This window comes from Cricetulus griseus, chromosome 5 (genome assembly GCF_003668045.3).
Source record: "Cricetulus griseus strain 17A/GY chromosome 5, alternate assembly CriGri-PICRH-1.0, whole genome shotgun sequence".
NCBI classification, from domain to species: domain Eukaryota; kingdom Metazoa; phylum Chordata; class Mammalia; order Rodentia; family Cricetidae; genus Cricetulus; species Cricetulus griseus.
Window position 1 is genome coordinate 107743815 of NC_048598.1, and position 19238 is coordinate 107763052.

Sequence of the window (19238 nt, forward strand, 5' to 3'; positions counted from 1 at the left end):
ACTCAGCTGTGCAGTCAGTGAATATGCTAATCTGTGTGGCAGAAGCCCACGCAGCTGCTCCTCAGCAGTGCAATCTGACTCAGGGATTTGTTTGTGAAGCAAAGCTCACTGAACTCTCCATAGTACATGAAAAAGAAAAATGTGACCCTGATTAGCAGTGTTTAACTCTTTAGATACTGTTTTTTTTAAATTAGGTCTGTCATGTATAAAGAGTAGCTAATGAAATTTAATATGGAAGAATAAATTTTGAGGAACCCTTCTTCTTAATTGCAGTTCTGTATGCTCATAGTACACCAAAGATGATAACTTGAGCATCTCTTTAGATTTCAGGGCACCGATTTGCCAGGTCAGATTGTGTGTGACTTCTTGTTGGCCTGTCTTTGTCAGTCTTCTGCTGAAGGAGGTGTGATGGGACTGTGGACACAGCCGAAAGATGGAGGGATGGAGGGCATTAGGCGTAGCTACATGTAGGCTTCAATTCTGTCTCTGATAACTTATCATGTTTAGGACCTGGTCAAGTAATGCAATCTTTGCTACCCTAAGTCTTCTACCTATAACATAGAGGTAGAAGCATGATGGGCATAGAATCTGTGTTATGAGAAAATGATATCTCATCAGGGAAGCTTCCTCCTGCAGGAGATAGGAACTAATACAGAGATCCATAGTTAGAAAATGTGTGGAGAGTGAGAGTCCTTGAAACACTCAATCCTAAATGGGATGTCTCAATCAAACACCTCCCCTCAGAGCTCAGGGAACTATGAGGAGAAGGAGTTAGGAAGATTGTAAGAGCCAGAGGGGATAGATGATACCAAGAAAACAAGGCCCTCTAAACACAGCAGGACTGATACACATACAAATTCACAGACTGTGGCAGCATACACAATGTCTACATAGGTTCAAGCCAGATGGAATCCCTGTGCTGAGGTAGGGAAGTAGGCACAAGCTCCTACCCCCAGCTAACAAGCTGTCTTCAATTAACAACCACTCGCAAAGAAAAAGTTAGCTTCTCCAAGGGAGTCTTACTGGGGAAATACACCAAACTTCAGGGCAGGCCATATGCCCTGCAATACATGGACATCATAAAATAAACTCAAAAGTGTTTTTATGCATTTTTCTCAACTGTTTACTTTGGTCATTTTTTATTTACCTTATTAGTCTTTCTCTTGTCTATTATGGTTTCAAATTTTGAGTATGTGTATAATATGTTTGTATATGTGCATGCATGTGTCTCTCTGTATGTGTATGTATTTCTAGTGTTCTTTCCTAGTTTCTTTTTTGTCTGTTAGTTTGTTCATTTTGTTTTATTCTTGTTTGTCTTTTTTATTTGCCTGCCTGTTTTCATAAGAAAACAAGAAAGTGTAGAGTTGGAAAGGTAGAGTGGTAGGGAGGATCTGGGAGATGAGGGAGGGGAAAACTGTGATCAGAATATGTTGCATTAAAGTTATTTTATTTTTAATAAAAATAAAATTAAAAAAGAAAATGTTATTTGAAGGAAATATAATGCATGCATGGGATAGAAAAACAATAACATAATAGATATTATGTATTATATATAATATATGTAATAAACTGTAACTGATGCTATTGCTTATTTTTTATCACTGGCTTCATGAACTTCTTTCTAGCGGCTTCCTATAGTCCTTATTCAATACACATAACCACAGATATGATCCCTTCTTAGCTTGGGAATGTTCTCAGGATCAGCTATTACAAGCTTTACTCTTCTCATATGTTAGACTCCCTCTACATAGAAGGATTATAAAGCCCCATTGATGCATACATGATTATGTGGGTTGCTTTTCCCAATGTAATATAAGTGGAATATGACGAGTAGGCAGAGAGCCTCCATCATGGGAGATACTTTTAGCTTTTTCTGTAGTCATGGAGCCACTGAAGGTTGGATCTTCCCAAATCTGGGGTCCCTGAGTAACTGTGAGAAGCAAAGCTCAATTGATGTATTAATGACTATGACTGTGGCAGCCATGCTGTTAAGAAGAACTGAATTTTAAGTGGTATTTTTGTCTATTACTGCAGCATGGCCTGGCCCAGCCCAGTGGCTACAGGTCCTAAATCTCAATTATTTTCTGAATAAGAGCTTTGTCTTATTGTTAAGATGTCCAGCAAATCACTGGGATCATTTCTTCTTGTTAACTTATTTTGCCCACCTTGTGTTTCTCTACTTGGGGAGAGTAGCCTGGAGCTTTGCCAGATCTACACTTTCCCATTATCCAGCTGCTGCTTACTGTACTTCAACTAGATGTTAGTCAGATTTCTGTTACTGTGATAAAATATCCCAGAACTGTCTTGAAAGAAGAAAGCATTCATGTCGGCTCATGTTTTCAGAGAGCCTTTGTGACTGCCAGTGGCAGAATTCATCATGGTAGGAGCATGTGGCCTGTTCATGTCTCCTTGGCTAGGGAGCAAAGACAGATTAAGAGTCATGATCTCCAAACCCTCTTCAAGAACATGCTCCCAGTGACCTAATATTCTCCCATTAGGCCTAGCCTCTTGAATGTAGTGATACCCAACATTGCCACCAGTTAAAGACCAAGACACATATAGACATTTGGAGAAAATTCCAGGTTTAGTCACAGCTGACTCTAACTTGTGGATGGAATGATAATACTTGGATATGATGATATATTGTTTACACTCTAAAAAAGTAAATCTTGCCTGAAGATCAGAGGGTGGAGCTAGCCACTAGTTAACTAGAGGTCTGGAGGTCTGTACAGACAGATAGGAAGTGTTATGGCTGGGCAGAGAGAGGAATATAAGTGGAGGAGGCAGAAATTTGCTTTCTTTTCAGTCTGAGGATCTCTTTTTTTCTTTTTCAGCTTTTTTTTCTGCAGATTTTTTTATTTGAATTAGAAACAAGATTGTTTTACATGACAATCCCAGTTCCCTCTCTCTCCCCTCCTCCCCTTTTACCCTCCCTCCCCAGTCTGAGGATTTCTTAGAGGTAAGAAGTCTAGTGGCTGGCTGCTCTTCTTCTCTGATCTTTTAGCTTTCACCCCTAATATCTGACACCGAGCAATTATTATTAAGACCTATTATAATTCATGCTACACTTGAATATATATGAAGTCCTAAACTAGGAGTGGCAGCTCTGAGATGTTTCAATTCTTCGACCACTCTTTCATTTCCTGCTGCTACTCAAATTAAGTGGACCCTTGTAGTTTTCTGTGCTCTGCAGGTGAGTACTGGATCAAAGCAGGATTTGGACAGTATGTATCTCTGGTTGCTTCTGGAGTTCTCTTTCTTGTGATAGCAGAGTCTGTTCAGTTGGGCATGGACCCTCAGCTTGCTCCTAGTTTGTAGGATAACAAGCAACTTCTAAGTTACTTGGGGTGGATGTTGGCATTGTCTGGCCTTTCTGAGATTCCCTACAGACCCTGTCTGTCCCTTAGTTCCTTTTGGCCTAAATCTAGGACCCAGGATCTTTTCAGAACACAATCTAGTGATGTTCGATAATACCCAGCATTATACTCATTGGTCTCCACTCTGTCACTCTCTAATGTTAGTTAATTAGTTGTTACAAAGAACAGAAGCCATCTTGAGTATAAGAAGGCCTTACTGTGTGTGGGGAGGCCAATTTGACTGCTAAAGCACAGTGCCACAGACTGAGTGGTTCATAGACAGCAGAAATGTATTGCTCACAGAGACCCTGTGTCTTCATTTAGGGTACTAATCTTGTCATGAGCACCATATCCTCAAGACTTTTTAAAACCCTAATTATTCTACAAAGACCCCCACCTTCAAATATCACCATCACACTGGAGATGAGGAGTTCAGACTATGAGCATTGTGGGCACACAAACATTTAGTCAACAACATTGTGAGATTTCAGAAGCCCTGGAAGGTACCTCAAATGAGGAATTACCCCCAGAAGATTCTCCTGTGGGTACATCTCTCTCTCTCTCTCTCTCTCTCTCTCTCTCTCTCTCTCTCTCTCTCTCTCTCTCTATCTGTGTGTGTGTGTGTGTGTGTGTGTGTCTGCAGATTTCATTTTTTGTTTTTTTGTTTTTCCTGAAACCGGGTTTCTCTGTGGCTTTGGAGGCTGTCCTGGAACTAGCTCTTGTTAAACCAGGCTGGTCTTGAACTCAGAGATCCACCTGCCTCTGCCTCCAGAATGCTGGGATTAAAGGCATGAGGCACCAACGCCTGGCTGATTTTCTTGGTTTCTAATTGATGTCGAATGGTCCAGTCAGCCATTCTACCACCCAATATGGGTGGTGTTATCCATACATATGCAGGTCTGGACCATATTAGAATGATAGCTGAATAAGCGAGAGAAAATAAGCCATTCTTTAATTTTTTGCCTTCAGGTTCTTGTCTTGAGCTTCTGTGGCCCTCCTAGGTGATGGACTATAGATTGTACATTACGGGGCTTATCACTTATGACTCTCATGGTTCTCATCGTAAATGCACGGTGATTTGGGGGTTTCAGCTACTGACTTTAGCTATACTGAAAGGCTGGCGTTGTTCTTCCTATTGTGGATAGCAGCCAATGCTGCTGCCAGAGAGCAGCTGGCCTAGCTTGTCTATTGACCTGGGGCTTTGTTTCGTCTACATGAGGCACTGGTGTCAGTTATGTGTGCCCGCCTGTCTCAAAGGTACACTTTCAATATAGTGCCCATGCCAGGGAGGTTGCTAAAACTCTACCTGCATGCAGCACCATAGTAATGTTCTGTGAGAGCCACAGAGCCCGCTTTCGTCTCCCCACAGCATCTGCTTTGCCCTTGATCTTTTACCCGGTGAGCAGGCAGGTGCCGCTCTTCATTTTACCTCTGCCTGCTTAATTGCAGTGATTTCGCGAGACACAAATGCATCTGACAAGTCTCATTGGAAAGAAAATTCCTTCAGATTAACAACAAATTGATCTGATTACCTAATCCTAGTATCATTCAAAAGAAAAAGGCTGGGCTGAATTGGAGTGGCAATCTTTATGCAAATCAGTCTGTGAGAAAATAGAGCATAAGAAGAGCTTGGGGCAATGATGAAAAGCTGCCCTCACACTGATGTCTCCCCCAAATAACTGGATCTCAAAGATATTTTTATACAGAGGCAGATGGGACAGGTATTTATGAGCTATTAAGAATTTTGCAAGTTTATTAATTTATCTTTTTTTTTTTTGTAACAGTACCAAGGGCTCAAGATGTCAATATTTGTAAGACAGACTGGGGTAAGTTTGCTTCCTGTTAGTGATTATCTAATAATTTTCACTTAAAGAGATAAGTTTAAGTCATATGCACCTAGGGAATATCAGCAGAAGAGTGGTGAGTCCTGGCTGGGTTCTGCAGTAGACTTGTCATTCATGCTGGTCTTATCACTGTAATGGTAGTGAAAGACTCATACATCCACTTATTATAGATTTCTGTCATGCTCACTATCAGTTTTGATGTATTAGCTCCGTGGTAAAGACTTATCTGACCAGTAAGTTACTCCTTTCTTCCTCTCTTCTCATGGTCTTTAAATATACCTCTGTAAAGAGATTCTTCACATCTCTTCAATCAAATATTTATTCCATCCTCATCAGATGCCAAGCTCTATGCCACAGTACATTAACAATACATCAATTCATGATCTCCCTGCTGTTTTACATCACATCTTTCTCAGCTTTTTCTTGGATTGTTCACTTGAAGTAGAATCCTTATTCTGAAGTGATTTAAAGTCTATGGGAGATGATTTTAGACACCATCAATTAAAGACCAAGCAAGCTTTACCTGTTTTCTTGATGTGGGAGATCAATTTTGCTCTGCTGGACCTTCTCTGTCACAGGATGTCATGGTTTGAATCTGAAATGTCCCCTATAGCTCATGTTTTAAGTGATTGCTCTCAAGATCCTGGCAGTGTTTGGAGAGACTTGTGGAACCTTTAGGTGGGCAGAAGTAGGTCACTGGGGAACTGTAGTCAGATCCGTTGTTCTCTCTTTATTTGCTTCTCTCTGACTTCCCTGATATAAACAGCCTCTCTGTCCCAAACCCCTGTTGATTTTCCATGTCTTCCTTTCTGTGGCTTACAGAATCCCTCTGAAAACATGGTCCCAAATAAATTGTTCTAACTGTTTCTGTCACAGAGACACAGAAGGAACTAATATGTGCAGTTTAGGTGAGATCACAATTAGTCAAAATCCATCACAGTAAAGCAGTGACTATTTTGTGGATGGGAGTTGTGTGATTCGAAGCTGGCTAAGAAGCTATGAGGGGAAATTGACTGGAAAGGCTTCTGGGGACAATGTCTTCATTGCCGTAAAGAAAGACACAAGAATGAAGTGTTTTTTTTTTTGTTTGTTTGTTTGTTTTGGTTTTGTTTTTGTTTGCCTAAAGATGTTTATAAGTATTTGTTTTCAGAAGACTACTATGTCACTGTTGAAGCTAACAGGGCAGCAGGAAGATAGAAGCAATCTGTATTCAATATTACCATCTCTACATTGTTCAAATAGATGAGATTAGAGGTATCTCACAAGGGAGCATCTATGGAAATGCTCTTATGCAGTTAGTAGCTGAGGGCTTACTTGGTCATACAGGAACTTAATGATAAAGGCTAAATTCAGTGTGACAGTTGACCAGGCCATGAGAAACAAAAGAGAGGTGTGAAGAGCTATAAGAGCTCAGCAGAGGGAAGGAAATACAATCCACTGAGGTGAGGAGAGGTAATCAGAAAAGCAGAATTACGGCATAAGTCACACTCAGGCAACACATTGAAACCACAGACATTTTGGTATGTGTCTGGGTTACAGAATGTCTAAAATTTTAAGATAGATGTAATATAAAAAGAATCATTCTCATTCTTACAAAAGCAATGCTTACTTTAGCCACCTAGGAACATAGCCTGTGGTTGAGAACTGTGGTTCCTTGATGAAGACCCTGGGCTTTGCTCCAGATGTCTAACTTCTACTTGGCCAGAGTGGCTTTTGACTGCTGTTTCTAGAAAGCAGGAAGCATATGCCGTAGAAAATCCTGTTGTGTTTGCTGCTGGGAACTCGAGATTAGGGTTTAGCTGAAAAATGGAGACATAAGCTATGAAGTTTATAAAAACAGGATGTATTATTCAGTCATTCACTTATTTAGGTCCATGATGAAAAAGTAGAGAGTTACAAACTCTCTGAGGCTATTTGAAGGTTAGCAAAAGCATTTTTTTCTCTTACTCAAGGGGAAACTATAGCTTGTTTCCAAGCAAAGGACAGAGCTTATTCTGTGGAGAAAAACAAAACCTTTTGATGAATGATACTTTTGTAATTTAGTTCCTTCTATAGCTGCTAGGGTTCCTCATTGATGGGAATCTTAAAATACTGATTGCACCACTGGAGCTCCAAGAATCTTTTTTTTTGGGGGGGGTGTCAAAATTCTTTATTTGAGGAAATGACACAAATTAAAGAACTTAAAGCAGATGTTTTGGTGATTTATAGAAAAGGTAACAGCTCGACATGCATGCACTGCCTCAGTGACCAGTGATGTCACTGGTGGCTTGGGGTGTCAAAGAGATATTCTGTCATGCCAGTTTCAGGGGCTCCCATCTTTCAAGTCAGTCACGTGGCCACCCAGTTCTTTGATGGATTTCCCCTGCTCATTCAGGTAATGCGTCTCAATGAAGTCACGCAAGTGGGGGTCATTTTTGTCAGTAGCCAGTTTGTGCAGTTCCAGGAGTGACTGATTCACACTCTTTTCCAAGTTCAGTGCACACTCCATTGCGTTCAGCCCGCTCTCCCAGTCATCACGGTCTGGTTTCTTGATATCCTCCTGCAGGAAGATTCAGCCACCTGTTGGTTCTGCAGCTTCTCAGTTTCTCAGTTTCTCAGCCTGTTTCCTCTCCTCATGAGATTGGTAGAAATGGTATTTGGTAAAGTTTTTTAGAGCCACATCATCCTGGTCGAAGTTGCAAGACATAGACAGTTAGACAGATAGACATGGGAGGCATACAGTTCCAGGTTGATCTGGTGTCCTGGTGGTAGTTCTGGTATACTTTCGAGGGAGACAGGGTGGTCATAGTGGCTGGAGCGATGGTGATGCTAGAGCAGGGAAACTACTGAGGTTGCAAAGGGTTCTGTCCCTGAACTGCTGGCTGGGGTCAGAGAGCACTGTTGAGACAGGAAACCGGGGCTTCTCTGGGAGAGAACATGTTGCTCTGAGAATCTTAAAATACTATGTATCCTAGATTTTTATATTCCTAAGCACTTTGGAGTATGTATGACACATTAAGGGTTGCGGAATCCTGTCCCTACATGTAACATACTATCATATTTTCCTACTAAGTTAGAGGGCTGAGTAAGATAAGTACAGTCAATGATCTCATCCTGGAAAGAATTGCTACAGCAAAAATATTTGACAAGAAGATCCCCCTTTTATCTGGCCAATAAAATACATCAATTTTTCAAAGCTGTCGTGTTTGGCCAGTTCATCTGGTGAGAGCATGGAAAAGAGAGGCCGTTCATCAATTTTTATATTTTGCAGTCCATCACTCATAACAAACCAGGAAGGAGAGTATATGGAGAGAGTACATTGAGAAGAAAAGTTATTTTCAAGACATCTGGAGTAGAGAACAGATCCCATCAGCTCGATTCTAACATATGCAGATAAAATTTTGCTCTTGAGACATCTTCATTTGCTCCCATTATCTATAATGCTTCTACCACAGGCCAAGAGCAGCATATTAGAATTAATAATGTGGCTTTTAGAAATGCAACAGTGATGTAATTAGCATATTAGCATAAGGTTAATGACTTTAAAGCAGGAAGGCTACTGATGTGCTTAAAGATTATCTATCTATCTATCTATATATATATACATATATATGTGTGTGTGTATATATCAGAAGAGATGATCTCAATTGAATTGGCCCCCATCCATTCTTCTGCAACTTGTTCATGCAACCAGGCTGAGAGAAGAGTTAGAATTTATGTAGGTAGGAACACCCACAGACATATTAAACAGGTTAGGAAATGCTTAGCAAGTGAAATTCAGCCAGAAAATGAAAATTAGTTGAGTGCGTATCCATGGAAGAACAGCACAGCCTTGAGAAGAGAACTCTCCAAATGCATGTAAGACACTGTTGAACAGTTTAGTTCAGATACTACATAGCTTCAGATAGGAGAATAATTAAAACACATTTTCCAAACTTGATGTGTGTGGGGGGGGTTGGCTGTACACATGAGCTTTACTATAAGCCTATATGCATGCTTGCTTGCTTTCTTCCTTTCTTGCCTTCCTCCCTGCTTCCCCCTTCCTCCTTCTCTTCCTCCATCCCTTCCTTCTTTTCTTCCTTCCTTATTTATTTATTTATTTTTTTAAAGATAGGGTTTCATGTGTAACCCTGACTGTCCTGGAACTCACTCTGTAGACCAGGCTGGCCTTACACTCACAAAGATCTGTCTGCTTCTGGCTTTCAAGTGCTGGGATTAAAGGCATGCACCAACACTGCCCATTTCAAAAATAATTTTTCACAAATATATATATATATATATATATATATATATATATATATGATAAAAGAATAGACAATATTTCTAACAAGATTCTACAGTAAATTCTAGGAGCAAATTTAATCTAGTCTGTGTTGTACAGCACTAGGAATTCTAGATTTGTTTTTATGTATGTGTATCCACATACATGATAGTGCCATTAGAGGCAAGAACAAGGCATTAGATGCCCTGAAGGTAGAATTATAGGTAAGCCTTATGGTTGTGAGTCACCCAATGTGGGTTCTGGGAACCAAACTCAAGTCCTCTGGAAAAGAAGCACGTTCTCTGAACCACTAAGTCATCTCATGCCATAGGTATGCTACATAGCAGTGACCTGTGGGAGGCATGCCTGAGTCAGGAATATGACATTAGATTTCTGGGTTTGTCTTCCAGTTCTGCCTTTTATAAAGGTGTGGTCATGAGAACTTCACTTAACTTTTCAGTGACTCATTTTCTCATTGGTAAAATTAGGCTACATATGGGTTGTTTGGGGGGACAAAGGGACAACATATTTGAAGTACTTTGTGTTGTGCATGACCCATTCATACATTTTACAGTCAATAGACAGTAGACAGACATTAAATATTAGCTATGATTACATCACTTTTTAAAATTTGTACTTCTTATTTATAAACTTTGAGAGTATCAAAAATAAAAAAATGGTAAGGGAAAAATATAGGGATTTATAAAGATATCTACATTTGAATGTTATTTTACATAGGTTAATTCTATATTAATTCATATGAGCATATGAAATAGTGAATTTTAGTCATTTGGTTCTAAATACTGATATGGGAAAATAATAAATTGGTGTATAAATGATTAGAATATAAAATGATTCTTAAAATTTTATTTATTTATTCTTTCCTCATATATTACATTCCATCTGCAGTTTCTTCTCCATCCTCTCCTCTCAGTCCCTTCCCCCACTTCTGCTATTCCTGAGATATACTGCCAGGGATATCAATTGAACATGCCATAAAAAGTTACAAAATGAGACTACCCTCATATCAAGGCTGGACAAGGCAATCTGATAGGAGGACAAGTGTCAAAAAAGTTGGCAAAAATGGGAGTGGAGGATGTCTCTGACTAAAATTATTTTTAATACTAAAGCAAAATAATATGTAATTGAAGACAACAATAATATAATATCAGTCAAATCTACAAGTGTTTGAGAAATAATGTATTTATGTATAAAACATGTTTTACTCAATGAAGGGTATTTTGAATGTGTATGATCAAATGTCAGGAAGTCAGGTGGGTATGAGACCAGTAGCTTCTAACTTCAGAGAATTTCTTCACCTAAAAAATAACTAGTCATGAATATGTCATCTAGGTTTGTGGCAAAGATTAAATAAGTGATTCAAGTGTCCCATTAGCACTCTTCCAGACACAGAGCATAAACACAATATATGTTATCATGGCCTTACTTAGTATATCAGACAAGTCACGGTATACACACAAATTGTGATAAAATCACGATAGTCCTACTATCCTCCATGAGAATGTTTGGAGCTTGAATCTCAACCCTTCTTTCCTTTGCCATGACCCCACTTGTCAATGGGGTGCTATTAGTTAGCTACTTCTGGGCAATAAATCATCTCAACATTTAATATATTAAAGGAGAAAAATGTAGTATTCCCATCTTCTAGGGGCTGCCAACATGTATTGTCTCATGATTCCCTTTTCATGCTGAATTGCATTCACTATAATTCATGTTGAAGCCATAACTCTCAGCTCTTCTAAATTCAACTATACTTACAGGGTTAAAGGAGGCAATAGACTGTTATAGGGGACTTACTCTATATAGCTGGTGTATGAGCATGTACAGCAGAAAGGCCAGATGAACATACAGCAAGGAGGAGGCTTCTGAGAAAAGATGAGAAGTATTTCAAAGTGCTGGAGAGATGGTACAGCAGTTAAATACACCCATTGTTCTTACACAGGACTAGGGATTAACCCATCTGTAACTCCAATTCTATGGATCCACACCTTCTGCTTACTTCCATAGATATAGGGTACACATTTAGTGAGCGTGCAGACAAAACATCCATACACACAAGTAACAAACTACTGAATTAGTTGATTGACTAATTAAAAATAGATGTTTTCAAGAGAAAGCCAAAAATCTGTTGATATTAAAGGAAGATACGTAATCCTTGAGGTTAGGATATCACTTAATAGATAAAAGCCAGCTAAACGCAAGCCAGAGCATGCCAGATGCAGCAAGGCAAGAGAGGCCAGAGAGAGGGGCCCACCATGTGCCTTGTCTGTCCCTTTAAACCCTATCTGGCATTACCCTGACATCACCCTGACCACGCCCTGATAGGTGTGGTTTGGCACATCTGTAGCCAGCTTCTAGCAGGCATGGCTTATAGTGTCTTCTACATGTTGATATCTTGATCTTAAGCCTGTAGTCTCATACATGGACCCCCCACCGAGAAGCAGAAAGGGACAAGATCTTCTGAGTAAATTGGGAGCATTGGAGGAGAGGGGAGGGAGGGAGGAGAAAAAAGAGGGGAGAAGGGGAGGGGGTAAAGAACATGAAAACTCAGGAAGGTCAAGTTGGGGAAAGAACAGAGGAGAGCAAGGAAAGAGATACCATAATAGACAGAGCCATTATGGACTTAATGAGAAACCTGGCACTAGGGAAATCCTCAGAGATCCACAAGGATGACCCCAACTAAGAATCTAAGTAATAATGGAGAGGCTACCTTAAATGCCCTTCCCCTATAATGAGATGGATGACTACCTTAAATGCAATCATAGAGCCTTCATCCAGTAGCTGATGGAAGCAGAAGCAGAAATTTACAGCTAAGCACAGAGACAAACTCCTGGAATCCAGTTGTAAGAGCAAAGGGGTCAAGACTGTGCTTGGGAACCCACAGAAACAGCTGACCTGAACAAGTGGGTGTGCACTGACCCCATTCTGACAGCTGGGAAACCAGCATTGGACTGGACCAGGCACCCTGAACGTGGGTGTCAGTTGGAGGGCCTGGGCAGTCTGTGGGGTCTCTGGCCAGTGGAAGAAGTATGTAGCATTCTTAAACAAAAAGGCCGCTCTATCCACCTACCAGTGTTTGCCACAGTATAAATCCTGAATGAGATATTTATTTGCTGTACAATAAAAACATGAACTGAAAAAAAAAACCTGTAGTCTCCCAACATAGAAGTAAATTGCTGATGTTTAAGACACCCAACGTGTAGTATTTGACTATGATTTTCCTAACTAAGTAAAACAAAGCGAGCTACTTAATATTTTTTAATACAAGTAACACATCTCTGTTGGAAAAGGGTCTGTGTTCTTAGACTAATGCAGTCAAATATGTCCTAGCAAAACCAAAACAAGGATAACGTTCCCTTGTAAAGACCTGTGACTCTAATCACAGGTATAAACATCTTTCTATGGAGGCAATATACTGACAGGCTCTGGTGACTAAGACATGGGACACTCACACATCTTTGGGGATGAAGGACCATTATTCTGCCAACCTGTCATAGTATTCTTGACATGATGTAACTCATAGTTCAAGCATGATAATGTGTTTTAGTTATGGAGGGCTTTTTTTTTTTTTTAGTTTCAAGAAAGATTATTGCAACAAGAAAAGCCATTTAATAGAAGCCTTTGTGTTTTGTTGTTGTCTTCCTTCCTTCCTTCCTTCCTTCCTTCCTTCCTTCCTTCCTTCCTTCCTTCCTTCCTTTCTTTCTTTCTTTCTTTCTTTCTTTCTTTCTTTCTTTCTTTCTTTCTTTCTTTCTTTCTTTCATCTTCTCATTCCCTAATTCTGGAGTTCAGATTTTAATTAAAATTCACCATGCTCTTTGTTTCCACAGTAGAATGCAAGAGAACTTAATCCATAATTTTAATGTTAACTAGCTTTTTAATCATCCCCTTTCTTAGTATCTTTCTCTTTTTGTAAGTTTCTTTCTTGCAAGAGAAAGATCTATCTAGTACTCTGTCTCTCTATTGAGGAAAGTTATTAACAAAAGCTGTCAGCTGCAAGGGCCATTCATCCAATCTATCAGCAGAAGTCATAAGAAAGCTTCTGTAAGTCTATTTCTTGGGAGAGCCTCACAATGCTGGTGGAAAGTGAGGGAATGAATTGAACGGCATAGCTTTCTGTCTGTAATTTGGGACTCAGAAGCGCTATTAAAAGTCAATTAAGTGTTTTATCAGCCTCCCTTGAAGCTGTGGATGATGACTTCATGTTGAAATTCTTTTCCCACATGCTAGTGACAGTATCAGAAATACATGGAGATGAATTTTCACATTTTCCTTTTATGGCTAGGGGCTGCTGGCAAGCATTTCCACTGTGAGTGATGTGGCATGTACATCTTTAAATTTATGTACGAACACAGCCTGCACGCAAAACATACAATGCTGGAAAAATGAAATGAAATGGCCAAAGGGGGACCCATTTTGGGCCAATTCACAATTAATCATGCAAATATTAATTAAACATCTCTGCCCATGGTGGTTCATGAAGCTTATATACCCTGATCACAGATATACAATGGTGAGAAACCGACTTACTTATTCCGTGATGACATTTCACTCTTCAGCACCTTAACATTCAGCATTTAGATTTGACAATAATTCTCAAAACACAAAGCGACAGTTGTGTTCCAAGTTACAGACATAGCCCTGGACCCATTATGGCTGCTTCAGATATTTCACCTGTGACATCAGTTGGTGTGCTCCAGAAACATCCAGGCAAAGGTCACCTGCTTCTTCAAAATGAAATGCTTCATGGCTAGTTTAAAATTGAGTCTCACAATGCAAGGTTTGATGGGAGGAGTTGAATGCAGCATCCCGCTGGCATCTGGTAGGTTTTGATCTTGGGCAAGTAAGTCAGAGTCAGGAACTGCTGGTCCCCAGTGGTTCACCCTTGTAGAGCTCTGTTTAAGCAGAAGGATAGAAATGAGGACTTAATTGTCGCAGGTTTCATGCAAGGAAAACTTAGACATACATTTGGTTATTCAGTTACCAACTTCCTGAAATGCGCAAAGACCTTTGCAGTCACTGCATGTGGCTTATGTTGTGTGTGGGATCAGATCTTGGCCAATTTAGAGAAAGCACTAATGACAGGAATTCAGCAAATATTTCTGTCAACCCCAAAGGATGTAAACAATGACTAAGAGGCTGGATAGCCATCCTTACACAGTCTGCTGTTCCTTAGAGCCCATGGGCAAGTGAGAAAAGGAACTGAATCATCCCTGATGCTGTACACCAAAAGAATGTTTCCCTTCACAATGAACCAAGGAGAACTTATCACCTAACAAGGGTCGGAAGACACATCTTTGAACAGTTAGATATTGAAGCCACTTTCTAGAGTATTTTCACCCAGATTATCTTCTTTCTTCTGGCTCCTGCAGAGGACTCTCACAGCTAAGGGAATGTGAGAGCTTCCCGTGGGCCCCACTGCCTTCTTCATATGCCTCAGTTTCCATGCTATGTGCTGTATGATACGCAGCTCTTCTCTTACTGTATAGGTAGAATTAATTCCTTCACCTCATAGGATGAAGCAGAAGTAGCCACGTGCCACTGCTCAGTATCACCTCAGAAAGTCTTGCTGCTTGTTTGCTTTCCTTTTGATGCTTTTGCTGTTGCCAAAAGCAAGACTTGGCTATGGATACAGGAAGAAGTTGCTGCCCTATATAGCTGTAGGAGTGAGACAGTTAAGACTGCCTAGCAAACTCTCAATCGCCTACATACATCACAGAAGCAGTCATAAACCACTGCATTTTGAAGAGTTGACTGAGTAACCCTTTTGGGCAATAGAACATTAGGTGTTAACACTCATCAAACACACAGATGCATGAAGTGAACATACAAAATCATATTTGCAGCATTTCAGTATTTTATGCATATATGTACAAATATAAATCTATAGGAAAAATATACAAAGCATGTATTATAATACTCAGTCTTGTACCACATGTCTCAGGCAAAGATGTACTACATACATAATGATTTATTAAGGTTATTTTGGAGCTGGAAAATGTATGTTCTCTAGTGATGCCATGACCATCATAATGTCTTACCCAATGCTTGGGGCAACGTCAATACAAGCAAGCCTATTGTGGCTACCAGTCACGGGAGCACATAGCACACACAATTATGTACTAATATTTCTATAATGTTAGTGTTAATAAAAGCTTGTGTTTCTGTTGTATGTATTCTTTGTGTGACTCTTTTATTGTTACCCTGGCATCTAATCCTGTTTACACAAAAAGCTTACTGTAGAACAGTGTGCTGTATTACACTGATATCCGCTCCATATTTCTTGTGTTTAGGTGTCATCTCTTAATTGCATTAAGAGGCAATGTCAAGCGATTGACCTACACCCTTTAGCTTTGTGCAAGTTTATTCTGTGATGTTTGGATAATGACAAAATCATTTAGCAGTATGTTTACTAGATATTTTCCTCATCATTAGCTGATGTATGGTTGTACATACAAATACAAGTTTCACTTCCCGGCAAGAGTAAACCTTTTCCTGTTTTACATTTAACAATTCCCCTTTGGAAGCTAAGCTTGAGTTATTTGGTTTGTTGTAGAGCTTGCACAGAGTGAATGAAAGGCAATTGTCTATTTTGTATTCAGAATTATGTAGTTCAGTGTCCCATTGTGTAGGGGGAAATGCTTACCATGCCCCATGCCTTCTTGGGGTTGGACACAGGTAATGCTGACCACGCCCACTTGGGCATGGTTGGAGTAATGTAGCAAGGGTTTAAATATCAGAGAGGCACACACTCGGCCCTCTCTTTTCTCTCTCCTGCCTGGCTGAGTGGACCAGCAGGCATCCGGTGTAAACCTGGTCACTGACTCCGTTGCGTGAGTACTTTCCTAATAAACTATGTGTTATTAATCTAGTTCTGATTCCACATTGCTTTTCGGCATTACCATTGAATTTGACTTTAGAAGCTGTGATGGTTACTGTCAATTGTCCTCACAACTGAATCTAGAGTCACCTGGAAGAAAGATCTATGAAGATGCCCACCCACAGGGAATTATTTTAATTGTGTTTACTGATGTGGGGACACTCATGTTGATTGTGAGTGAGACCAAACTTTGGACAGGGTAGCCTGGATGCTATGAAATATGAGTAGGACACTAACATGTATGTGATGTGAGCTATTCACAAGAGAAGACCACTCGAAACTTGGGTTTAAGCCAATAGAAAGTCTTTAATAGCTGGCCAGCATGCCAGGTGCATAGTCCAGAGTCTTCATCAGAGTGAGCTTTTAAGCATAAAAACATGTTCTGGGTTGACATACTTCCATCAATAAGAACAGTTAGCCAGAAGTGTAACTACAGAAACCCAAAAGCAAGATTAGGACATTTAGAGATGTTTCTATGGACTTTGATAAATTAGGCTTTTGTTGTTTTGCCCAGTGGTGCTATGAGCTGAGTTTTACAGCCTTCAATCATGGCACTTCAATCATGGAGTCAGTTGTATTAAGGTCTAGAGGTATAGTTAAATTTGACACCCTGTTACAATATGTATTACTCCCTTTCTGCTTCCTGACTGTGGAATCAATGGGACCATCTGCTTCAAACACTTGACTCCTTGATGATTTCCTTACTATGACTGACTGTACCTGGAACCATGACACAGAATAAGCCCTTTCTTCCTTAATTTTGGTCCATCAGAACATTTTCTCTCTGTGACAGAAAAATAAAACAGTTCAGAAATAGTGTGACTTACTTATAAACATTCTGTTTGTTGACAAATCATGCAACAGAAAAATAAGTGTCAAGTGTTGAAATAAGACAGCAACATTGGCCTCCATTCTCCCCGAAAAAGAAGAGATTCATAAAGCCTTAATTTCCTAGTTGCTACTGTGACTTTAAAATATCATAATGTCTATTGTTGGGAAATAGAAAGCTATGCTTCAGGAACCACTCAGAAGCAGTGTCTTCCATATTTGTGCCATAGTTGCATTTAAGAAGACTGGAGAAGGATTAATTAATTTCTTTGCTCAATGAGAATTTAATTATAGCTTGTTAAGTAAGGCTGGAAATAAAACTTGGAATTGATAATGGTATGTCTCTTCCTCAACATGTTTGGCATGGTGTTTTCCCAGAATGAATAAAAAAGGCATGCCTTCTAGGAAATAAAGGAAGTAGTGGTTGACACAAATAACTAATCAAATCTCTTGTTCCCGAGATATTTTTATATTGCGAAAACTTTATTTTAGACTGCTTAGAATGTCTGAAAAATACACATAGGAAATTTTGTGTGCCTTTTTGTTGTTGTTTGGATTGTTGAATGTGAAATTAGATTAATTTAGTACAAGCACCATTTTTACTGGGTGTTTAGTTGGGGCTGAGTTTAAGATTAGCAATGTAGAGATCTTTGTAAATTCTCTTATTAATGAGATTAAGAAACTAGAAAGGAGCCCTGATTTCTCCAGTAACATTAATAAGGATCATCCAAAGTGAGCATTTCTACAAGTTCCCAGAATACCATGACAACTATTCTTGTTTATTGCTTTATACATACATCTACTATATGCTAGTACAATCTACTATTGATTTAGCATTTTCTTAATGTAAGCAATAAAATACTGTATATCATTATAAACTAAGGAAAATCAATAAGTAATCCCCAAAGAAGACTATTCTTTATATCCTCTAAAAGCAATGCATTGTCCATAAAATGTGTTTATGATCGTAATCCACAACTTGGAAGTACATTTTATGTATTTCACATGATGCAATCTAAGTAAAACCAAATTAATGGAGTTAGGGAAATGGCCCAGTGGGCAAAGAATATTTGCTGTGCAAGCATGAAGACCTAAGTTCAAATCCCTATAACCCATAGTTAAAAAAAAAAAAGAGATCAGTTTTTGCCACTGATTCATTTCTTAACCCCAGTGTTGACGGGAGGTGCTCAAGGCCAAAGGCCTTCTGATAGATTCAGGACTAGACACCATCTCAAGGTGATAAAACAGGATATTAGCAGTCCTTATCTGGCTACTGTATGCATACAAACATACATATATCACATATTCACATTCACTTGCACACACATGGATGCACACATACACACACACACACACACACACACACACACACACACCCCTGACAACCTTGAAACCATGACAAAATATATAGAAACAGTCATTCTCAGAGTGTTTAACTTATTTGAAAAGGACATTTCCTGATTAATAGAAACATTTCATTTTATTTGTTGGTTTTAATTTCTCTTTTATGTTTATGTGCATTTCATTTTCTTAGAAATTCCAAGTGACTCTGATATTCCTCTTCCTCTATTACTTTTACATATTACTAACGATGATTTTTGTGAAGGTTGGTAAGTGAAAATGAAGGTCTGTTATACGTCTTTAATGTTGCCTGTGTATTTTCCAATGATGAAATTTTGATAAGGCTAGGTGGTGACACCTCTCACTCAACATCTCATCTGTATTGTCTATGTGACATAAAAACCATAAAGTGTACCAAGTAGTACAACTTTTTGTAATGAGAGATGCTCAGTGATAACAAGCCAAAAGTTGCATAATTGCTAGGTACCAGCAAGGTCAAAAGGGAGCTGTGTTCTTAGTTCGGTCTTCATTGCACTATAGCACACCTATTTGGCAGACAGTGGGACTCTGCCTCAGGACAAAAGCGAATAGACCAAGGCAGAAATAACCATGCTGGGGTAACTGACATGAGAAAAATATAAAAATGCCAACACTTGTTTTAGTAGCCATACAAAACCAATGTTGATAAAATTGGGGAGAGCTTTGCTCAGTGATATTTGTGGGGGTTCTTG

At 39.4% G+C, this 19238-nt stretch overlaps 1 pseudogene; it reads right to left on the minus strand.

Moving 5' to 3' along the window:
- Positions 1-7487: 7487 nt before the first annotated feature.
- On the minus strand, positions 7488-7986 carry LOC100752189 (annotated as a pseudogene).
- Positions 7987-19238: the final 11252 nt, after the last annotated feature.